Genomic DNA, 25,504 nt, shown 5'->3' on the forward strand with positions numbered 1-25,504 from the left:
AAAAAAAAAAACCAAACTTTATACCTAAAGGAGCTAGAAAAAGAACAACAACAACAACAAGAATCCTAAAATCAGCAGGAGAAAGGAAATAATAAAGATCAGAGCAGAAATAAACAAAATAGAAACTAAAAAACCAGAACAGATTAATGAAACCAGGAGTTGGTTTCAAACTCAAATTTTGTTGAAAACACCAACAAAATGGATAAATCTATAGCCAAGACTCAAAAGAAAAAAAAGGACTTGAATAAACAAAATCATCAATGAAAGAGGAGAAATAACAACCAACATCACAGAAACACAATTGTCAAAAATATTATGAAAAACTATATGCCAACAAATTAGACGTCCTAGAAGAAATGGATAAATTCCTAGAAACATGAATTACAAAAATTGAAGTAGGAAAATAAACATTTGGATAGACTGATTATCAGCAAGGAGATTGAATCAGTAATCAAAAAACTTCCAACAAACAAAAGTCCAGGACCAGATGGTTTCACAGGTGAATCCTACAAAACACATAAGGAAGACTTAATACCTGTTCTACTCAAACTATTCCCCAAAACAGAAGGAAACTTCAAAATTCATTCTGAGGTCAGCATTACCCTGATACCAAAACCAGATCAAGACACCACAAAAAAGGAAAACTATAGGCCAAAATCTCTGATGAACTTAGATGCAAAAATCCTAACAAAATACTAACAAACAGGGGCACCTGGGTGGCTCAGTTGGTTAAGTGTCTGACTTCAGCTCAGATCATTATCTCATGGTTCTTGTGTTCAAGCTCCGCATCAGGCTCTGCACTGATAGTTCAGAGCCCGCTTTGGATTCTCTCTCTCTCTCTCTCTCTCTCTCTGCCTCTCCCCTGCACATATTCTCATTCTCTCTCTCTTTTTTCTCTCTCTCTCTTTTCTCTCTCTCTCATAAATAAATAAACATTAAAAAAATACTAGCAAACAGGATCCAACAATACATTTAAAAAATCATTCACAACGATAAAGTGGGATTTATTCCCGGACGCAGGGATGGTTTAATATTTGCAAGACAGTAGGGGTGCCTGGTTGGCTCAGTCAGTTGAGCATCTGACTCTTGGTTTTAGCTCAGTTTATGATCACACAGTTTATGATTTGGAACCCTGCATCAGGCTCCACACTGACAACTCAGAGCCTGCTTGGGACCCTCTCTCTCTCTCTGCCCTCCCCTGCTCTTTCTCTCTCAAAATAAACAAACAAACTAAAAAATTGAAAAAAATATTTGCAAATCAACATGATACATCACATCAATAAGAGAAAGAATAAAAATCCATATGGTCATCTCAATATGCAGAAAAATCATTTGACAAAGTACACCATCCATTCATTAGAAAAGCCCTTGACAAAGTGGGTTTAGAGGGAACATTCCTCAACATAATAACGGTCATCTATGAAAAACCCACAGTGAACATACTTAATGGGGAAAAATTGAGAGCTTTCCTCTGAAGGTCAGGAACAAGACAAGGATGGTCTCACCATTTTTATTCAACATAGTACTGGAAATCCTAGTTACAGCAATTAAACAGGAAATAAAAGTCATCTAAATTGGTAAGGAAGAAGTAAACCTTTCACTATTTGCAGATGACAAGACACTATATATAGAAAAGCCAAAAGATTTTATCAAAAAACTACTAGAATAAATGAATCCCATAAATTTGTAGAATACAAAAATCAATGTGCAGAAATCTTTTGTGTTTCTATACACTAATAATGAAGCAGCATAAGGAGAAATTAAGAAAAAAAATCTCATTTACAATTGTACCAAAAATAATCTGGTACCTAGGAATAAACCTAACCAAAAATAAAAAGACCTGTGCTTCTAACTATAAAACAGTGATGAAATTAAGATGACACAAAGAAATGTAAAAATATTCCATTTTCATGGATTGGAAGAATAAATATTGTTAAAATATCTATACTACCCAAAGCAATCTACACATTCAATACAATCCTTATCAAAATACCAACAGCATTTTTCACAGAACCAGAGTAAACAGTCCTAAAATTTGTATGGAACCAAAAAAGACCCTGCATAGCCAAAGTAATTTTGAAAAAGAAAGGCAAAGCTGGAGATATCATAATTCCAGACTTCATGTTATATTACAAAGCTATAGTAATCAACCAGTATGGTACTGGCATAAAAATAGAAACACAGATCAATGGAACAGGATAGAAAATCCATAAATAAATATACAAATATATATTAATCTTTGACAAAGGAGGCAAGAATATGCAATAGGAAAAAGTCTCTTCAACAAATGGTGTTGGAAAAACTGGACACCTACAAGCAGAAGAATGAAACTGAACCCCTTTCTTACACCATACACAAACATAATCTTAAAATGGGTTAAGGACCTAAATGTGAGACCTGAAACCATAAAAATCCTAGAAGAAAGCACAGGCAGTAATTTCTCTAACACTGGTCAAAACGACATATTTCTAGATATGTCCCCAGAGGCAAGGGAAACAAAAGCAAAAATAAACCACTAGCACTACATCAAAATAAAAAAGCTTCTAGAGAGCAAAGGAAACAATCAACAAAACTAAAAGATAACTTACTGAATGGGACAAGATATTTACAAATGACATTATCTATAAAGGGTTAATATTCCAAATATATAAAGAAGTCATGGACATGGACAGAAGACATGAATGGACATTTCTCCAAAGAAGACATCCAGATGGCCCGCAGACACATGCAAAGATGCTCAACATCACTCATCATCAGGGAAATGCTGATCAAAACTACAATGAGATATCACTTCACACCTGCCAGAATGGCTATGATAAAAAACACAGAGAACAACAAGTGTTGGCAAGCATGTGGAGAAAAAAGAACACTTGTGCCCTGTTAGTGGGAATGCAAACTGGTACAGTCACTGGGGAAAACAGTGTTTAGTTTCCTCAAAAAGTTAAAAATAGAACTATCATATGATCCAGTAATTGCACTTCCGGGTATTTACCCAAATAATACAAAACACCAATTTAAAAAGATACATGCACCCCTATTTTATTGCAGCATTATTTACAGTAGCCAAATTCTGGAAGCAGCCCAAGTGTCCAACAATAGATACATGGATAAAGAAAAGGTGTACGTACACACACACACACACACACACACACACACACACACTGGAATATTATTCAGCCATAAAAAAGGATGAAAGTTTGCCATTTGCAATAACATGGATGGATCTAGAGATTATAATATTAGGTGAAATACATCAGTCAGAGAAAGACAAATACCATGTGATTTCACTCATATGTGGAATTTAAGAAACAAAACAAAGGAACCAAGAAAAAAAAGACAAACCAAAAAATAGACTCTCAACCATAGAGAACTGATGGTTACCAGAGGTGGGGGGAGATGGGTGAAATAGGTGAAGGGGATTAAGAATATACTTACCATGATGAGCACAGACTGATGTATGGAATTTTTGGATCATTATATTATACACCTGAAACTAATATAGTACTGTATGTTAACTGTATTGGAATTAAAATTAAAAAAACAAAATTAACTCAGGAAAAAAAAGACTAAATTGACAAAATTTGTAGAGACCCTCCAAATCTTTTGGCTAAAAGCACTGATGTTGGTTTTTCTAACTCAAATCTACTCCCTTTGACTTTTATCCTTTGAGATAATCACAGGGCATCCAATGCACTTGGCCTCTGCCACCTTTGACTCACAGCTGATAAAAGGAAATATACTTCAGTATTGTAAAGGCCTAGTTGCTTCTATTAAAAACAACTATGCTTTGGTAGGACAATCTTTTCACCATGCACTCCAGGAAGATGAAGATCTTAAGCATCATACCTTGCAACCTGGAGATTTTGTCTATTGGAAAAGACACTTCTAGAAAAACTCTCTTCAGCCTCAGTGGAAGGGCCCTTATCAGGTACTACTAAACAACCTTTATATTGCCAAAGTCCAGGGAATATACTCGTTTATTCATGTGACTCATCTAAAGAAAGCACCAAACCCTGGCTGGACCTGCAAAACCATCTGGTGATTAAGATTTCCTGGAATTGAAGCAGATGACATTTGATGAGACAGCTTTCTCGAGATGCCTGGACCAGGTCTGTATACATTTTTTTCCTTTTCCTGCTGTTGCTTCTTCCATCCCTTTGTGGAAAGAAAATGCCCTTATCTGCATTTACCAATCTTTTATAAAAGGGGGAAAATCTCTTTTGATTATGGTCTTTTTGAGAACAGCCTCATTATCATCTCATTATGAACTTTTCTGAAGGGTTAGAAGGTTCAGAATTCCTAAAAGTCTTTCTTTCATGTAAACTATTATGTTGTATTCTAATCCAAATTCATGGTTTCCAAATTTATAACTTTACAGACTGTATTACTGGATAATATTTGTTTTCACAACGGCTCTTTTGAGGGGCTCCTGGGTGGCTCAGCTGGTTAAGTGTCTGACTTCAGCTCAGGTCATGATTTCAAGGTTTGTGAGTTTGAGCCCAGCATCAGGGTCTGTGCTGACAGCTCAGAGCCTGGAGCCTGCTTCAAATTCTGTGTCTCCCTCTCTCTCTGTTCTTTCCCTGCTCACACGGGGTCGGGGTCAGGGTCTCAGTCTCTCTCTCTCTCTCAAAAATAAAGATCACACTATCTCTCTCTCATCATCAAAAATAAAGTTAAAAAAACCCACAGCTCTTGGAGAGGACAATATTTTTAATACGTCTGAAGCTTTGCTGACTGTTCTTGCAAAAAGTTAATTAACTATTGCTTTGTTTATACCTGCAATGCATCTTCCCAAATGTACCTGGTTATTTCTTTCACTCTTTTGCTTCATAGCCACTTTTAAAAGGGACTTCTAGGAGACATACATGACTCTAGGTTTGTGTCTGTGGGAAGAATTTTTCTTTCCTAAGTTGGAATAAATGCCAATAAATATTTTTAGTTGGTTACTATTAGACCTATGGTCTTGGTTTAGAACCAACATACAGTTTGGAATTATCCTGATACTTTTGATTCTGTCGTTGTTGTTTATCAATCTTTAAGATGTATCCACTAAGGTGATGCTGGCTTAGTGCTTCAAGATGATCTCCAATTCAATTGCTGGGTCACAGGGTAGTTCACTTTTTAACTTTTTGAGGAAACTTCATACTGTTTTCCAAAGTGGCTGCACCAGTCTGCATTTCCTCCAACAGTACAAAAGGGTTCCCCTTTCTCCACATCCTTGCCAACATCTGTGGTTTCCTGAATCACTAAATTCTACTCCTGAAATCAATACTACACCATACATCTAAGTGTATTTGAATCTAAATTTAAAAAAAAAAAAAAGAAAAAAAAATATGGTCTCCAAAGCTTACAACCTTGAGAAGATACAGACTTCAGATGGGAAGTGCCTGAGAGATTCCCCTAACCCTCCTTGTTACTCAAATGTGGCCTTCAGTGGTTTCCAACTGCTATGCCCTTCTTCTCCAATGTCATGACAACCAGGAAAGGTCCTTCCTGACACTGAAGGACAAAACCACTACCTATGAAGAACCTGACTCTTCATCAGTGAGACTTTGGAAGAAAGATCTTGGTTAGAAGGGGGAAATGTAAACATTAGTAAAGGGAAGCCTTACTAAAATGGAGTTAGGAGGAGCTCTCATGCCTATTGCTCCTTGTCGATTGCAAATTCAATGAGAAGAGGTGGACCTTGCACATGGATATATTTTACTACTCTGGGAAGAGGAAGAAAGAATTCCCTCCTCCTCTGGCGACAGCCCAGCCGATAAGAGTTAGTCATAATTCAGCCAATGAGAAGCCACTAGGCTTCAAACTTCCAGTTTACTGTAATGGAATTTTGCTTCTAACAGCCTTCTCAGCTTTTCCTTTCTTCTATAAAGGGTACACTTCTCCCTTGTTCACCAGACTTATCTATGGTTTTGCAGTAGCTTGCTTGTCCTGGATTGCAATTCTCTGCTATTCCCAAATAAACCCATCTTTTCCTGGTAAAATAACTGTTAGTTTTGTTTTTATTTTTTTATTTTTATTTTTTAAGGCATTATTTTTATTTTTATGTATTTATTTTTTAATATGAAATTTATTGTCAAATTGGTTTCCATGCAACACCCAGTGCTCATCCCAATGGGTGCCCTCCTCAATACTCATCACCCACTCTCCTCTCCCTCCCGTCCCCCATCAACCCTCAGATTTTTCTCAGTTTTTGAGAGTCTCTTATGGTTTGGCTCCCTCCCTCTCGAACTTTTTTTTTTCCCTTCCCCTCCCCCATGGTCTTCTGTTAAGTTTCTCAGGATCCACATAAGAGTGAAAACTTGTTTTTAAAGTTACCATTATTGAATATTTTCCCAGATCACATGAGCCTGAAATTCATTTGGATTAGTGTTTATGTTATTTTTGAGAATTTTAGAAAGCAAATTGACATAAATGCTTAATTCTGTTTAGCCAATTAAATAGAGCTCTTTTCAAATTAATTTTGGCAATACCATCTGAAGGTCAAAAAAACCTTATCTGTAATATACATAATACACATACATATAGATGAACATAGAGATCTGTTCAGCTGTTTTCTCTGTGAAGGGCGTTTTGTGAATGGCCACTAATCTTTCTAATTCCTTTCTGAATTTGGTCTGATGTTCTGAAAGTGGAGATAAAAGGACTTTATAACTGAAAAAACATATGTTTCTGATAAGAGGATATAAATTTCTTTTTGGTGAAGGGTCTAGGATACATCTACAAAGGACATTGTGTAAGAATGCCTGAAGCTGGTAGGGCCCGATTACAAAGTCCTATAAAGTAGGAGTAAAGTGAGGCTTACTGCTAGCTTTGGGAGCTTGTGTTAAATTCATTTCCTAGCTTTCAGCATTTACGTGAGTAACCTGTATTCTTTGAAGCAAGAGACTAGGCCAGAGTGCTTTCTGTAAGTCATGTAGGGAAAGGAAAGTTAAAACAGGCCTATGCGGCCAGATTTTGATAAGGGGAATTAGCTGGATGTGGCCATGAACCTTTGTCTTAAGTCTACTTTCTGTTCTTTCATCTTCTCAAAGGGTGTTCCTAAAGCTAGCTGTTACACTAAGACAATTGACACAATTGAGACAAATAAGACAATTGAGAACTCCCTACAAAGAATTTGTTTCCTTTCAATCATAACCAACTTAAAGGATTCATTATCTGGCCACTGATGATTAGGATCATCTTAATAGTGACTCAAACCAAAAAGCCTTTCTATGGAAAAACTGGAGCAAATTCATGTCTGTACATTAATAATAAAACAGCAGAAAAAGAAATTAAGAAAAAAGTCCCATTTACAATTGCACCAAAAATAATGAATATAGGAATAAACTTAACCAAGGAGGTGAAAGACCTGTACTCAAAACTATAAAGCACTGATGAAGGAAATTGAATATGACACAAAGAAATGGAACAATATTCCATGCTTATGGATTTGAAGGACAAGTATTGTTAAAATGTCTATACTACCTAAGGCAATATACATATTCAATGTAATTCCTATCAAACTACCAACAGCATTTTTCACAGAGTTAGGAGCAAACAATTCTAAAATTGATATAGAACCACAAAAGACTCAAATAGCTGAAGCAATCTTGATCCAGATTTCAAGTTGTATTATAAAATGGTAGTAGTCAAAACAGTATGCTATTGGCACAAAAATACACATAGGTCAATGGAACAGAATAGAAAGTTTCGCTTGTAGTTGCCCAGCTTTCAGGGCCTGAATATTTGTTTCAGGGCCTGAAATAAATTCACAATTGTATGGTCAAGTAATCTTTGTCAAAAGAGGCAAAAATATGCAATAGGAAAAATTCTCTTCAAAAATGGTGTTAGTAAAGCTGGGCAACTACAAGCGAAAGAATGAAACTGGACCACTAACACCACACACAAACAAACTCAAAATGGAGTAAGGACCTAAATGTGAGACCTGAAACCATAAAAATTCTAGATAAAAATTCTAGGCAGTGATTTCTCTGACATTGGTCATAGCAACAGGTTTCTAGATATGTCCCTTGAGGCAAGGGGCCTAAAAGGAAAAATAAACTACTGGGAGTACATCAAAATAAAAAGGCTTCTGGGCAATAAAGGAGACAATCAACAAAACTAAAAGACAACATACTGAATGTAACAAGATGCTTGCTAATGACATATCTAATAAAGGGTATCCAAAATATGTAAAGAACTAATACAACTCAACACCAAAAAAAAAAAAAAATAATAAGAATCCAATTAATAATGGGCAGAAAACATGTACAGATATATCTCCAAAGAAGACATCCAGATGGCCAACAGACATGTGAGAAGATGCTCAACATCAGTCATCATCAGGGAAATGCAAATCCAAACTACAATGAGATATCACCTCATACCTGTCAGAATGGCTAAAATTACAAACACAAGAGACAAAAATGTTGGCAAGGATGCAGAGAAAAAGAAACCCTCGTGTACTGTTGGTGGGAATGCAAACTGGTGTAGCTGCTGTGGAAGAGTATGGAAGTTCCTTGAAAAGTTAAAAATAGAACTGCCCTAAGATCCAGTAATCTCACTGCTGAGTATTTACCCAAAGATTATGAAAATACTAATTTGAAGGGACATCTGCATCCCTATTTTACTGCAGCATTCTTTACAGTAGCCAAGATATGGAAGGAGCCCAAGTATCCATCAATAGATGAATGGATAAAGAAGCTGTGGCACACACACACAGTGGATTATTATTCAGCCATAAAAATGATGAAATCTTGCTATTTGCAACATGGATGGGTCTAGGTAGTAAAATGCTATGCGAAATAAGTCAGAGGAAGACTAATATCATATGATTTCACTCATATGTGGAATTTAAGAAACAAAACAAATGAGCAAAGAGAGAGAGAGAAACCAAAAACAGACTCTTAACTATTGAGAACTGATGGTTACCAGAAGGGAAGTGGGTGGGTGAAATGGGCGAAAAAGGTGAAGCAGGTTAAGAGTACACACATCTCTTGATGGGCACTGAATAATATATGGAATTGTTAAATCACTATGTTATACACCTGAAACTAATATAACATTGTATACCTACACTGGAATTAAAATTTTAACTAATTAATTAAAAAAGACTGGGGCCACTCTCCAGGTTTAGACCATGGACACAAGAAACGTCCCCAGAGAGGGCACAGATAATACAGCACCCATGATCCAAAAGTTTACTCCCAAAAATAGGCTAAGAAAGCAAAGATCTTCATTCCACAGGCAGTGAGACCAAAACATTGAATTAACAAGTGCTTGACTGTTATTCTCTAAGGAAACTCTAGTTAGCCTTATTGATTTATGAGCTTGTTTTGCAGAAGTTGACTGACCACCAGCAAGACTAGCTGAGACTGGAGCAAACCAGGAAGAATTCTTGCAGCTGCACAAAATGGACCAAGAGTGAGTGAAAATAACCTCACATCTCCCTCACCATTACCCTTACCCCACCATTTAATGAACATGTGTCCCATGAAAGTATAGGATTCCTGAATTTCCATACTCAGAAAGGAGGACACCTCCCTTCCCTTTTTCCCTATATCTGATCAGCACATTCCATCCACACAATATACCTTGTGATATCCTGACCCCTTATCCTGAAATACATCCAATTGCAATCCTTTGGGGAGGCAGATTTGAGAAAATTTCTCCCATCTCCTTGCTTGGTGCCCTGCAATGAAACCCTTTTTCTCTACCACAAAACCAACATCAGTGTTTGACTTGCTGAGCACTGGGCAATGGGCTCTTGTCTGGTAACAAAATTGGTGATCATGAAGGACTCTCAGTCCTCTCCGAACACCTGCCTGTGGTTTGCCACCTCTTGCTTGCCTGGGATTCTGTGAAGGGGCCTAGTAGCTGCTTAGATATCTAGGGATTCCCCCACAGTGGGATGATGCCAGCCTTCAGCACTTTAGTTTCATTTTTGAGGTGGAAAAACAGGACTTGCTTTGGAAAAAGTCTGTTGTTGAATACTTTATGTGTGACAGCACAAGTTTTTCCTCTCTTCTCCTTGATCCTTATTTAGGGGCCTTGATAGACTTCCACAAGGAAGCTTTGACTTCTGAAAGGAAGCCTTGGTTGGGGGAAATCCTGACACTCAAGGAAGAGTTAAGGATCCCACCCAAAGAAGTTCTCGTTTCCTTGTTTGTTGAATTCTTGATCACGCGTATCTAGCTTTGCTATCATTGTATGGGCAATATCTTGGTTAGGATAAAGGAAGTAAATTAAAACCCAAGCATGGGTAATAGTAATTTGATCCCTTCTTGCAGTCCTTTGGCATGCATACTTAAAAACTGGGCAGGGGCACCTGGGTGGCTCAGTTGGTTAAGCATCCAACTTTGGCTCAGGTTGTGATCAGGTCATGATCCCACGGTTCGTGGGTTTGAGCCCTGCATTGGACTCTGTGCTGACAGCTCAGGGCCTGGAGCCTGCTAAGGATTCTGTGTCTCCTTCTCTCTTTGCCCTTCCCCCACTCATGCTGTGTCTCTCTCAGTATCAAACATAAATAAATATTAAAAAAATATTTTAGAAACTGGGCAACTTGTAGTTATCCCATGAAAAAGTGGTGATATTTTTCTGTAATACTGCTTGGCCACAAGGCTCCATGGACTCAGGAGAAAGGTGGTCTGGAAATGGGTTTTTGAATTATAAAACTATACTCCAGTTAGAATCGTTATGTAAGAGAGAGGATAAGTGAGATGGATGAAATTCTGTATGTACAATCTTTCATGCTGTTGTATGAGAACAAGCTGGTACAGAAGAAATACAAGATTATGGTACAAGCAACCCCCAAAGGGCATTGTTTTATCAGAGTCTAATGATCAAGAGGATGACCTCTCAACTAATACAGCTGAATTCACCAAAGGCTCCAGTTCCACCTCCATATGGAGGTGCAGCAGGGGCTCCAGCTACACAAGCCTCAGAGCCATGGGCTGTTAGGGTCCCAGGCTCATGAGGAGTCAGAACAAAAAGGAATAGTCTCTCCTTCTCATACCCAGCAGGGCAGGGAGCAAAATTTGGCCAGGGAACCATTCAAATTTAGGCAGGGCAATTCCCTTTAAGGCAAGTGTCCACTGGGGAAATAAATAATGGTGACCAACTTGGTGAAATGATTTGGGCACATTCCCTTTTTCTAATTTCAACTTGTTTAATTGGAAAAATAATATGCCAACACATAAAGATGACCCAAAAAGAATGAAAAACTTGTTCTCCCAATTTTGCCACCCATAACCTCATCTGTGCAAATGTACATAGTTTACTGATCATTCTCCTTATGCCAGAAGAGTGGAGAATGATGTTAAAAGAAGCTGATAAGCTTCATGCTGAGGCTCTAGCCAATCCGATAAGGGCTGCAGTTACCATGGTGGTGCTGGCTGCTGACCCCAACTGAGATGCAAATGATAGGGGGAATTATGCCAGTGTCATAGGTATCCAAAAGAAACTAAGAGGTTGCAAGGGGCCATAGAAATGTCTATGTCACAATTGGTAGAAATTGCCTTTATGCTCTTTAACAGCAAAGACCAAGAACAGGAGAAAAAATAACAGTGCAAGATGGAACAAGTGACCTTGCTTGCTACTGCCCTCACGCAGGATAGACAAAGAAAAGGTAACAAAGCCAAGGTAAGAATTCCTGACAATCAGAATCAGAAAGCATGCTTCACAGGAGAGCCTTGGAAGTGTGCCTATTGTAAACAAGAAAACCATTGGAAAAGAATTGCCCCTAGATTAAATAAAGGTACTGGGGGAAATGGGAGCAAGATCTCATTACTCTTGAAATATCCCTGCTTACTAAGACTGACCAAGAGTGACAAAGCTCACACTCTATTACAATCCACAGGCTCCATTAACCTTTCTCACAAGGATCCCTGGGCACAAATGAAAGTGAGAAAACGGGATGATTAACACAGGCACCACCTATTCTGTATTAAATACTCACTTAATAAAATTATGCTTTATGAAAGTAATGGGAGTATCAGGAGAGCCTTTGTAAAGACTCTTCTTTCAACCCCTAGGTTGTCAGGTTGGAAAAACTTATTTGAAATATAGTTTTTGGTATGTGCCTGAGTGCCCCTCTCCACTATTCAGAAGGGACTTGCTGAATAAGCTCAATGCTCAAGTCACTTTTTTGTCTGGGTGAATAGATATTAAAGTACCAGCAGAGCAGCTTCCGAATTCCAGGCAATATTACAATGAGGAGAGTAACAGCCTATGAATATGTCAGAAGAGATTCTACAAGAGGTAAACCCCAACATTTGGGCAGATGGGAGGACCAGATGGGCAAAAATCTTTTTTTTTTTTTACATTTATTTATTTTTGAGAGAGAGAGAGACAGAGTGTGAGCAGGGGAGGGGCAGAGATAGAGGAAGACACAGAATCCAAAGCAGACTCCAGGCTCCAAGCTGTCAGCACAGAGCCCAACACGGGGCTCGAACCCACAAACTGTGAGATCATGACCTGAGCCAAAGTTGGGTGCTTAACCTACTGAGCCACCCAGAGGCCCCTGGGCAAAAATCTTAACACCTATCCAGGTGAGGCTTTGCCCTAAGGCGAAGATTCCAAACCTAAAACAGTGTTCCCTAAGGGAACGTTCTAAATGAGGTTTTTAGCCTCTGGTGATTGCCTTTTGGAATGAGACTAATTCAGCCCTGTCACTCACCTCCTAACACTCCAATCTCGCTGGTTCAGAAGCCTGCACAAAAGAATATCACTTTGTTCAAGACCTCAGAGCAACTAGACAAATAATGGAACATAGCCACTTGGTGGTACCTAATCCTTAAACCTTGGTTATCACCTTGTCTGAAGATTTTCACTGGTTCACCATGCTCAAGGATGGGTTTTTCTATGTGCCTCTAAGTCCAGAATCTCAAGATCTATTTGCCTTTGAATGGGAAGATTTGGACACTAAGATTAAGGAGCAGTGTTCCTGGATGGTACTCCCCCAAGGATTTAAGAAGGTCCCCACCATTATTGGTAAGGTTCTAGCTAAAGATCTGTGAGAACTTCAGCCCACAGAGGGTGCCTTGCTTTAATATGTGGAAGACATTTTGATAGCTGGTAAGACCAGAGACTAAAGACCATTTCGACTCAGAACTTTCTGGCTGACTGAGGATAAGATGTCCAAGAAAGAGGACGAGTTTCTCAACAAGTAAAATGTTTTCTGCTTGAATGGCTTCAGGGGCACAGAAGTTTGCTCCCTGATAGGGAAAGAGGCATTAATCAGGGTTGCCATGCTGACTACCTGGAGGCAACTGTGGAGATTTTTAGGTATGGCAGAATTCTGCTGTATCTAGATTCCCAACTTTGGATTCAGAGCTAAACCTTTCAATGAAGCCCTCAACTGAGGAGACAATAAACTCCATAATTGGACAGGAGAATGTCACCAGCCATTCCAAGTCATTAAAAAAGTTGTTCATGGCACCAGCACTGGGACTTCCAGACATAAGAAAGCCTTTAGACTTGTCCATTCATGAAAGATAGAGGGTGAGTCTTGGAGTGTTAACACAGACTCTTGGTAACATGAGAAGACCAGTTGCCTATAGTGACAGTGGGGTTGGCATATGTATGAGCTGTGGCAGCAACTTGTGATCTTTTCCAGGAAGCAGAAAAATTTATCCTGAGACAACCTACCACAGTACATACTTCCCACTGTGTTCTTCCTTTGCTGGAACAAAAAGGATATTGGCTCATGTCTGGTAGATTGGGCAAATATCAAGCAATATTATTGGACAATCCTAATGTTATTCTAAAATCTGTCTCAACTTTAAATCCAGCCATGTTACTTCCAACCAGTAATGATGAACACATACACACCTGTATTCAAGTAATTGAGCAAGTTTATTCTAGCCCCCCTGATTTGACAGATATACCTCTTAAGGATCCAAACTTGGAAACATTGATCATTTCCAGGATTAACTTTATGGACCACAGTAAGCAGAAGACTAACCCATCAACAAACCTTGGAAGCCAAAGCCTTTTTGCCAGGTACCTTCATGCAAAAGGATTTAATATCCTCATCCAAGCTTTATATCTAGGAAAAAAGAACAGATTGATTGTATATAGTGATTCTAAAAATGCCTTTTCCACAGTACATGCTCATGGGAATATTTGGAAGGAAAGGAGACTTTTCACCTTGGGGAGGGGCAGGGACATCCTAAGGAAATTTTGGATTTACTTGAGGCAGTAATGAACCCAAAGAAGTAGTTATATAGTCCCTTGTCCAAGGTGCCAAAAATCAGAGTGCTTGATTGCACAAGGAAATAATCAGGCAGATCAGGCTGCCAACTTAGCAGTGAGAATTAACACTCCAATGTCTCAAATAACCTTCATTCTGGACATGGATGCAACACACAGTTATCTCAAATATTCCCCCTGAAGTTCTTGACAGAGCTAATGAATAGGAATCTAATTGGGGATCTGCATTTTTTTTTTTCAGGGTATTGACTACAAATACACCAAAGAAGGCTGGATTTACAACAAACAAGGAATTGTGCTGAGCCCCAAACACCTTATAGAATAAATAATTTATTTTTTTAACATTTATTTATGTATAAAAGAGCGTGAGTTGGTCAGGGGCAGAGAGAGGGAGACATAGAATCCGAAGCAGGTTCCAGGCTCTGAGCTGTCAGCACAGAGCCCAACGCGGGGCTCAAATTCATGAACCACAAGATCATGACCTGAGCCAAAGTCAGATGCTTTACCGACTGAGCCACCCAGGTGACCCTTTATTGAAGACATTATTAGCCACATTCTTTAGGGTACCCATTATGGAAGCGATGCTAACTTCCATTGGATAGAAATGTACACTCTAGGATGCAATATACAAAGGATTATTCAGAAAGTAATACAAAAATAAAGGATTTATGCAAAACAAACAAAAAAACAAACAAAACAAAGACTAGCCCCCATCTGGACTTAGGGAGTTCAAACTCAAGGGAACAGGGCTGGAGAAACTGGCAAATAGACTTTAAGGTGATAACCAAAGACTACCAGTAACTTTAAATACTTAGTATTTATAGATACTTTTTTTTTAATATATGAAATTTATTGTCAAATTGGTTTCCATACAACACCCAGTGCTCATCCCAACAGGTGCCCTCCTCAATGCCCATCACCCACCCTCCCCTATTTATAGATACTTTTACTGGATGAGTAAAAGCTTTTCCTTGCCATTCAAAAAAAGTCTCAGAAGTAGTTAAAGCCTTATAAAAAGAAATTATTCTAAGGTTTGAGTTGCCTTTTTCCTTCCAGATTGATAACAGAGGAGCCTTTGTGGCCAAAGTTACTCAAGAAGTCTCTGGGCCTCTAGGTATTCACTGGAGATCACATGCTTCTTTGAGATCACAACTGAAAGACTAAAAACAATAAACCATAGCTTTGGAAGAAAAAAAAAAAAACATTAGCAGAAATCTCTCAGGAAACTAACCTGACTTGGGAAAAAGCCTTATTGGTGGCTCTGCTTAGGATAAGGGTGGCTCCTAGAAGCAGGCTCCCATTGAGCCCTTATGGAATGATGTATAGGAGACCTAGACCTTTCCTTTGTTCTGAATATCATTTAGGAGATCTGGAGGGAACTGGGGTAAGAGAACTTGACACTGTAGAATATGTGGAATCTCTCGGTGCAAATTTCACACCATTTCATGTTTGCTTCCAGGGAAGGATGTACCCTACAGATGTGCCATTGTACCATTTGAGTCCTGGTGACTGGTTGCTGTTCAAATCCTAGAAAAACAAACACCCTGAAGAATAGCTTTAGCCATGGTGGGTGGGACCATGTGAGGTCTTATTGGTTACTCACTCTTCTATCAAGTTAAAAGGTGTCAAGCTAGGATTCATCATTCCTGTGTGAAGCTGGTACCAAAACAGCCGATCCAATCACCGTGACTTACTTATCAGAACAAGACTGGAGACAGGAATTTTTCAAGTCAAAAGCATAAAAGCCAGGATGGCCCTAACCTTGGATGGTGGCACATCCCAAGCACAGACTTCACTCAGTCACTTTCAGAACGGGAATTTGCCAACTATTCTTGGGAGCCTTGACAGATTATAAGTTGTTTGTTATTCAGCAGACAATCAGACTAACAGAGGAATATGACTACTGCCAATTGTTGGTTTTTCTCTGTAGTTATCTCTTGCTTGGAAAGATAATTCCATGGTTAGAATTTTACAGACTTAAGCTTCTCCTGGTAACTTGTCTGATTGCTGGATATGTCACCTGAAGCCCTTCTCCATAAATGATCATGCTGACCCCATAGTTATGCTCATAACCAATTTCTGAAATGTGCCTAACTTCATGGCATTCTATGGAGAGAACCCTATGGACTTAACCTCTTGGGTCAGAATAGTTAACAGAGGGTCATATGTCCCCTGTTTCTTTTTAACTCCTCCTAGAGATCCTCCTAATGACCTTTAGTAGCTCATGCAAGGGCACTGGAACCCATGGTCATAAATACCAGACATTTGCTAACAGACAGGTGGTAACTAATGGTCTATTTAACACAAATTTACATTTTTCGGGCCCAGTATCTCTCTCTTTAGTTCAGCAGAGGTGTACTAATTATATTCTTCTTTTCTCCTATGTGCAAATTAAAAGTTATAAAATAATGCATACCTTAACAGAATCCCTTCCCCTTTATAGGCATATAGTATAAATTTCATGATTCCAGTGATGCTCAGCATTGTAACAATTCTTTAAAAAACATTTTCCAGAACTAGAACTAGAGGGTAGGTCCATATTAGACAGTGACTCACTCAATTTGCGGAAAAGTGCAAGGTTACCTATCAGAGTATCAGGAAGATGGAACAGGCTATTTCTTTGGAAGAACTTTATTATCATGGGGAAGTGGCAACCCGTGAACATATGACTAGAAACCCATCTATAATTTGGAAATGTTAGCCAATAAAACTGCTTTAGTTATAGCAGCTCAACAGAAGTATCTGGACTCTTTAGCAGAAGTAGTCTTGGACAAAAGGATAGCTTTAGATTATATTTTGGCTGAGCAGGAGGGAATCTGTATGGTGGCAAACATGTCTCTGTGTCTATACTAATACTCCCTATAAAGTAGAGGCTCACCTAAACAAAATTAGACAACAGGCTGCCTGGCTTCAAGAGATTTCAGAAGATATTCTGGGATCAGACTGGTTTTCAGGTTTATTTTCATGGATCCTCCAAGGCATTGATTAATAGTATAAGGACTAATAAAAATGGACATGTCCATATTCATCATACTAATTACTAGATTTGGAATGACAAAATGTGTGCACAGTGTTACTCTAAGATGGTCAAAGAAGGAACTCCTATCCTGGTCATGCAAAATGTACATACAAAGCTGGAAACAAGAAAATGCTTCCAACTAGGTACAAAAGAATTTCATTCCTCAAACCCCAAACTGTGCCTCTAAAATCAGCAGGAAGTAGCCAGAGTGATCATCATCCCTGTCTTCCCTCAAGACAGTGGAATGATCAAATGATAGAGAAGACTAAAACCAATATGCTGAGTTAAAAAATGCTTGGCTCTTCCACTCTAAGGACACACTGGTTAACCTGATTGATTTATGAGCTTGTTTTGCAGAAGTTGACTGACCACCAGCAAGACTAGCTGAGACTGGAGCAAACCAGGAGGAATTCGTGCAGTTACACAGAAGAGACCAAGAGTAAATGAAAGTAACCTCTTTAATGACACACTCTGAGATCTCTCTCACTTGCCATGCTTATCCTGCCATTTAAGGAACATATGTCCCATGAAAAGACATGATTCCTGAATTCCCATCTCAGAAAGGAAGACATCTCCCATTTCCCCTATAACCAATCAGCATATTCCATTCAACCTACATACCCTGTGACATCCTGACCCCTTATCCTTAAATACATTCAACTATAACCCTTCAGGGAGGCATATTTGAGAATTTTTTTCCCTATTTCCTTGCTTGGAATCCTGCAATGAAACCCTTTTTCTCTGCCACAAAACCAGCATCAGTATTTGGCTTGTTGTGCATTGGATAATGGATCCTTGTCCAATAATAGCAATGATGGTGTGGTGAAGACAGTGTCTCTGGTCTCCCACGAAAATGTAAGAGGTCTCCAGTCTCAGACCCCCTCATCTATGTCACCAGGCAGGTACTACTGGAATGGAACTTTTCCAGGGATAAGAAGCAACAAAGGGTAGGATGATGAAGGTCCCTTATGGGCTGTAACATTCTATGACAAACTGCCCTGAAAGCTGGCTTTGCCAGACAGAAAGTCCTGCTTATAACCTTGTGTTTCAAAGCCCCAGTCCATTAGACTGACCACCAAGGTACATCCAAGTAAATGCACCCTCTGGATGGTAGAGACAAAGAGAATATTCTTGTTGGTCACGAAGCTGAGCTCTTAGGACATAGCACAGGATGAAAGGCAAAACTTCGTCTGGTTCTTACAAAGAAAACCCACAGCAAAGTTTGTCCAAACAGACATGAGTCTGAGGAGAAGACTATTCTATCAAAATTACTAGAGTTATCAAGTCCAAGCAACCAGTTCCACAAATATTTTCTAGAGCTAATCTAAATGTAGAAAGAGAGAGAAAAAGGCCTCTAACTTGTTTCAAATACATTAGCCCCACCCTCCCCCAGGCAGAGAGCCAGGGGCCGATGTGGCAAAAATTCCTACCTACTTCCAGTGTTTGTTGGGTGTCTCAGGATCTCTCAGCTGCAGTTGTGTTCAGCCAGGGAAGTTTATCCTGCCGATTTCACCAAGTGTTGTGGAGGCAAAATATTCCTGTACTCTTCAAGATTCTTCTAGTTGGCTTAAGAGTTAAACTGACATGAGATAGATTAATAGAAGAAAAAAAGCAAAGTTTAATTTCATGTGCACAGACGCCCAATATTAAAATTGAGACTCAAATGACTAAGGCAGGCAGCTCTTATATTTTTCAGAAAAAGAAGCGATAAATCTGTGAGGAATTGACAGGACAAAGAAAACTTGTTTGAGAGCTTCAGTTAGTAAGGGATTTTAAACAGAATTTGGGCAGTGGTAGTAAATTGGTAAAAGTAAAATGCTTGTTTATACAGCCTTCTTGACTCTGAGTTCCTGAACTCTGGTGATCGGATGCCTCTTTACCTCCTGGTACAAGATGTCTCCTCTTTATTTATGAGATATTTTCCCTGCTTTCAGGAGACAAAGGAGGGGGGAAGTCTAAGTGCTTTCCTTGTACTGTTGCTTATATAACTTTAATTCAAAATTGTTAATATGCCAAAGTGGCCCATTTTAGGTGGCATGCCTTGGCTCCCCCCATATGTGCATTTGGGTTGGTTAGGGCTTGGAATAAAAAAAGATGCCATGGAAGGCCAAGAGACTGCTCTTGAGACTTGGATTCTCCATACATTGCAGATTCTAGGTTTCTGGCTTTCCAAATCTACATGGCCAAGAAATGCGCAGTATGTACCCCAATATCTGATTTTTGGCAGCCAAGGACCTTCGGGCATGTGAAGTTGGGCTGATACACATCTACTGGCAGAGCCTCCAGGGTAAATGGAGCTCAGTCCTGAAATCTTTTTAGGTGTCACCTTTAAACTTGAAATGGTACCCATCTGACCACCTGCCTGGCAGGTCCTGGACTTCTGTAGCCACTAAGACTGCCAAGTCTCTCTTATTAAAGGATAGTCCTGCCAGCCTGCCCAGCAACACCCTGGCAAGGCAGTCCAGCTTCCTCCTGATCTGTCTTCAGGGGAAATGAGTGCATTTGTATAGGTTAAGGCTTGAAATAAGGCAGAGGACTTGTAACCCCAAGAGCCTGATTCTGTAACAGATCTTTGGCTACCCTGGCCTGTGCATACTGCGCATGCACAGAACATACCTTTAAGCTGGCCTTGGACAGACCTGGCCCTCCAAGCCTGTGGAACTCTAGCCAGGCCAACAACCACCTGCATAGCCTCTGGCATGGAGAGAGCCCACCTTTTGAAAAATGTTCTGAAGTTGGCAAATGGGCACCAGTGAGTCCCCATGTGGACTTGTTGCCTGATGGGGCCCAGGTCTGCTTTAGGAATCAAGACTCCCAGGTGTCTCCTAATGGAAGATACCTTGTCCTGTACACCCTGCCCCTCCATGGCAAAGCAGTTGAGAAACTTCCAGTTCTGTCTTGAGGGGGAATATAATGGATAGGTATTGCCATGGCAGTCCAGTGGCCTTGAGCTCCGATTCAGAGGGGATATTGCCCCTTGGGTGAGACAGGTATTGCAAGTACTCATGCATCTTGTCCCTAAGAACCACTCTTCTATTCCAGCCTCCCAAGACCAGTGCCCTGTTCTTGGTCTCTGGCCACCCCGAACTGTGCCACCTGTGCAGTTCATCCCCCTGAGACAAATGGGAACCTCGAAGGAGTGGTCGTGGTGTCAGACACCAGTACCTACATAGGCTAGGATGTGGGGCGTGTCCACCACCAAATATCACTGGGGGGGGGGGGGGGAGAGGTGTGGGGACTGCAGCTGCAAATTGGCCATTATCAGTCTCCATTTAGACATCTTGCCTGAAGGGGTTGTGGGCTTCTTCACAACCAGGATTCCCAGGTGCCTTTTATTAAATACCCCAGTGAGAAAGCCTAGCCCTGCCCAGTCAAGGCAGACCAGTTGCCTTCAAAGGAAATGTGTATTTGCATAGGTTACAGTTTGAACTGAGGCAGATGCCTTTTGTCCACACCATCCTATTCCTTGACATGGTCTGCCTGGATCTATACCCTCTTCCAAGTTCCTGGTTACCTCGAACCTCTTTGACCATGCATGGGTGGTTTATGTCCCTTCAGCTGGCCTGAGGCAGCGGTTGGGGGGGGGGGCCCTCCAGGCTGGTGGAGAGGGCCCAGCCCCAACATCACATGGAGGCAGAAGCTGCAAATTGGCCACTATCAGTCTTGACTTAAACTTGCTGCCTGTAGGGATCCCAGGGTTTGCCATCAACCAGGACTCCCAGGTGTCTCTTATTAGAGGATAGATACCCAAGCTGGTCTGCTCAGCCCTGCCCTAACAAAGGAGGGCAGTATCCTTCAGATTTATCTTCAGGGAGAATATGCACATTTGTGTAAGGTAGGGCTTGGAATTAGGCAGGTGACAGGGACACCCAAGAGCTCACTCTTGAAACCAGACCTCTTGAGCACTTGCCCTGTTGCAGGTCCCTCACTTCCCTGATTTGTGTGACTTGAGCATGTGCAGTATGCACTCAGTTTGGAGGCACCACACGCCCTCTGGGCCTCTGAAGCTGGGACCAGTATCCAACCATCTGCATAGCCTCCAGGACAAAGGAGCATACCCCTGAAAATCTGTCTAAAGCAACAGCTTTTAGATTGGTCACGGCCCCCATTTGGACTGGCTGCCTGATGGGGTATCTGGCTTCTCCAACAATCAAGGCTCTTAAGTGTCTCTTGTTGGAGGGTATACTGGCCATCAGGCCCAGTCCAGGCAAGGCCAACCAGATTTCTCCAGTTCTGTCTTCCAGGGGAATGTGCACATTTGTGTAGGTTAAAATCTTGAAAACAGGAACACACCAGCTACTTCCAATAGCCTGCTTTGGTGCCTCAACAGTGGGGGGGGGGGGGGGGGGGACTAATCCCACCTCCTGAAAATTGCCCTGAGACAGCTGTAGAAATGGGCAACAGTCATTTCACAGGTTGACTTACTGTGTGAAGTCCTGAGCTTCTGCGTCAATCAAGGTTCCCAGGTGTCTCTTACTGCAGGATACTGCTGTTATCCCATTGATCTAGTCCTGGCAAGGGGAGTCCGGACCACTTAAAGTCTGCCTTCACGGGGAATATGCACCTTTGTATATCAATCACAATTATGTAGGCTGGGGCTTGGACTTAGCCAGATTATTTTTAGCCCCAAGAGTCTTTTCCTGTGAACCCTACCTCTCATGAAGCTTGGTCTGTTTCAGGTCTCTGGCTACCTTGATGTGCACAGCTCATACATGCTCGGTTACACAATCTTTAAGCTGGCCTCTGGCACACTTGATACTCCAAGCCTGTGAAATCCAGCCAGACCCCAACCATTTCTGTAGCCTCTAGTGTGGAGGGAGCCCAGCTTTCAAACACTGCACTGAGCTAATAGCTACAAAAGGCTGACAGACGTCCCCGTGTGGACTTGCTGCTGGAGGTGGTCCCAGGCTTCACCCACGATTGTTCCCAGCCAGGTGTCTCTTACTGGAGGGTACCTGGCCATCCTGCTTGGCCCTTCCCTGGCAAGGCCATCCAAATTTCTCCAGCTCTGCCTTCAGGGGGAGTATGCACATTTGTGTGGGTTAAAGTATGGGAAGAGTCAGATGCCAGGTACTTCCAATAGCCTGCTCTCGTGACCCAGCCCCACAGGGCACTTACACTGTTCCAGATCCCCGACTACCCTGACCTGTGCATGCACAATACGTACTCTATCACTGCCGTTTCACTGCGGCAATGAGCAACAATCAATCCCCATGAGGACATACTGTCTCCTCAGGTCTGGGCCTCTGGATCAATCACAGTTCCCAGGTGTCTGTTATTGGGGGATACTCCAGATTACTCAAGGACTTTCTTCAGTGAGAATATGCACAATTATGTAGGTTAGGGCGTGGAAGTAGGCAGATACTTTGTAACTCCAAGAGCCTGCATCTCCACATGCTTGCCCTCTTCCAGATACCCTGGCTCCCCAGACCTACACCACCCAGGCAGGTACATACATTCCCTGTAAGCCAGTCTTGGGCAGACCGAGCCCTCAGAGCCTGTGAAACACTGACTAGACCCCAACCACCTTCGTAGCTGCCAGCGAGAGGGGGCCCACCTTATAAAAATTGCTCCTATTTGACAGCTTCTACTAGGAGAGTCTCCATGTGGACTTGCTTCTTGATGGGGTCTTGAGCTTCTGTAGGAACCAGGACCCCTCGGTGTCTCCACATGTCAGATACCCTCTCCTGTGGGCCTGACCCTTGGCTAGCAAGGCAGTTGAAAAACCTCCAAGTCCGCCCTATTCCAGATCCCAGGCCAATTTAACCTAGGAGGCCCACGCATGCGCTGTCTGCACACGACCAGCTGGTCCTGGGCTGCAGGGGGCACTCCAGGCTTGCGGAACTCCAGCCTAACCCCAACCACCTGAATGACATCAGCGGGGAGTAAGCTCCACCCTCTGAAAAATCTTTCTGAGGCAGCAGCTTAAAACTGAAGACAATCTGTCCCCATTTGCATTGACTTCTTGATGGGATATCAGGCTTCTCTAGTCATCAGGGCTCTCAGGTGTCTCTTACTGGAGGGAACTCCAGCCATCTAGCCCAGCCCTGCCCGGTCAAGCCCAACTTTACTTTTGCAGCTCTGTCTTCAGGGGGAGTATATGCATCTGTGGAGGTTAAGCCTTGGAATTAGGCAGGTGCCATGTACCCTAATAGCCTCCTTCTGACCATCTTGACCTGCATGGCCTGTACGTGTATGGCCCATACCTTGTCAGCTGGCCCTTGGCTTTTGGGGCCCTCCAGGCCTGTGGAGCTCAAGCCTGTCCTCAAACACCTTCTAGCTTGTAGGGTGGAGAGAGCCTGAAGCCTCCTTCTGAGGCTTCAGCTTAAACTACTGACTGTCAGCCCCCATTTGGAGTGGCTACCCAATGGGATTTCAGGCTTCTCCAGCAATCAAGGATCCCAGGTGTTGCTTATTACAGGGTTTCTCAGCCATCTCTTTTTGCCTCACTGAGGCAAGGCAGTCCAGATTCTTCTAGCTCTGCCTTTAGCAGGAATGTGTGTCTTTTTGTATGCTAAACCTTGGAATTAGGCAGATGGCAGGTATCCCAAATGCCCCCTTTTGTGACCCAACCTTAGCCAACACTGTCCAGTTCCAGGTCCCTGGTTACTGTAGCTACTTTGACTAATAGGGCCTATGCTTGACTTGTCCATACTCTGTCAACTGGTTCCTGGCTGTTGGACCCTCTATGCCTGTGAAGGTCAAGCTGGTCCCCAAATACCTGCTGACCTGTAGGGTGGAGAGAGCCCACACCCACTAAAATCATCCTGAGGCTCCAGCTTAAACTAGAGGCATTCCCCATTTGGACTGGTACCTGATAGGATTATTGGTTTCTCCAGCAATCAGGGATTCCATGAATCTGTTACTGGAGGAAGCATGGCATCTATATGATCCATTCAGGGCAAGGCAATCCAGATTACTTTAGCTATGACCTCCGAGGGAATGTTTACATTTATGTAGGTTAGAGGCTTAGAATTAGGCAGATTCCTTATACCCCAAGAGCATGCTTCTGGGACCTGATATCTCTGGATGTTTGACCTCTTTTCTAGGTCCCTGGCTACCTCTTACCTGGGAGACCTGCATATGGGCAGCATGTACCCCAAAGTCTGGCTTTGGGCAGACCCTGCTCTCCAGCCCTGTGAAATTCAGACCAGGCCTCAACCATCAGCATAGCGTCTGGTGTGGAAGGAGCCCACCTTTTGAAAATTGCTCTGAGCCAATGGGTGCAAAAGGGTGACAGTCAGTTACCAGGTAGATTTGCCACCTGCTGGGCTCCAGGGCTTCTCTAGGAATCAGGACTCCCTGTGCCTCCATATGGCAGATACCCTGTCCTGCCAGGCAGGTCACTTCCTAGTAAGGCAGTCAATAAACCTCCAGTTCTGTTTTTGGGGGGAGGGGGAGGAATATTCCATAATGTGCAGGTAGGCTTTGCTCATTAGGCTGATACCTTGTACACCTAATAGCCCTCTCCTGTGATGAGCCTCCCCCAACATCGCCCTGTTTCAGGTTTCTGGCTAGCCTGAACTGCCACGCCTGCTCATGTGTTCTCTGTATCCTGTCACCCGGCCTTGGGCTGCAGGGGCACTCCAGGCCTGTGGAGCTCTGGGTGACCCCAGCTACCTGAATGTCCCCTGAGTAGAAGGAGCCCACTCCTAGAAAGTCTTTCTGAGGCAACAGCTTTAATCTGGCAACAGTGTCCTCATTTGGACTGGCTGCCCGACGGAGCCCTGATGTTTGTCAGTAATCAGGGGGCCCCCAGGTGTCTCTTATTGGAGGTACCATGGTCAGCACTCCTAGTCCCGCTCTGCCAATGCAACCCAGATTCCTCCGGTTCTGCCCCTAATGGGAATATGCATATTTATGTAGATTAAGCCTTGGAATTAGGCAGATGCTTCGTAACCCCAGTAGCTTCATCTATAGACGGCTTATGCTGTCACTGCCTGTCCCAGGTCCCTGGCTTCCCTGGACTATATAGCTCCTACAGGTGTAATACATACCCTGAATTCTGCCCTTGGGTGACTGAGGCTCTCCAGGCCTGTGGAGCTAGGGTTTATCCCCAACAACCTCAAAAGAGGAGGTTTCTAGCCCTGTGAAATTCCCTCTGAGGCAGCCACTGATATGGGTGACAGGCCCCATGAGGACTGGCTGCCTTAAGGGGTCCCAGGCTTCTGTTGCTTCAGCTACACCCCAACCACCTGGTTAGGCTTTGACATGAAGAAACCTACCTTTGGAAAATTGCTTCAAGCAGACACCGACAAATGGACAACAGTCAGTCCCCACGCAGACTTA

General features: G+C 42.0%; 1 long non-coding RNA gene across 1 annotated transcript in view; it reads left to right on the forward strand.

Annotated features, from left to right (window-relative positions):
- Positions 1 to 14,507, forward strand: part of LOC132685749 (uncharacterized) — a 52,916-nt gene extending 38,409 nt beyond the window's left edge. The window contains exons 3-6 of the long non-coding RNA XR_013553091.2: positions 9,327 to 9,408; positions 11,520 to 11,625; positions 12,147 to 12,243; positions 14,438 to 14,507. This is a non-coding gene — a long non-coding RNA (uncharacterized LOC132685749). The remainder of the gene's footprint in view (positions 1 to 9,326; positions 9,409 to 11,519; positions 11,626 to 12,146; positions 12,244 to 14,437) is intronic.
- The last annotated feature ends 10,997 nt before the right edge of the window (positions 14,508 to 25,504 follow it).

This window comes from Panthera onca, chromosome F1 (genome assembly GCF_046562875.1).
Source record: "Panthera onca isolate mPanOnc1 chromosome F1, mPanOnc1 haplotype 2, whole genome shotgun sequence".
NCBI lineage: Eukaryota > Metazoa > Chordata > Mammalia > Carnivora > Felidae > Panthera > Panthera onca.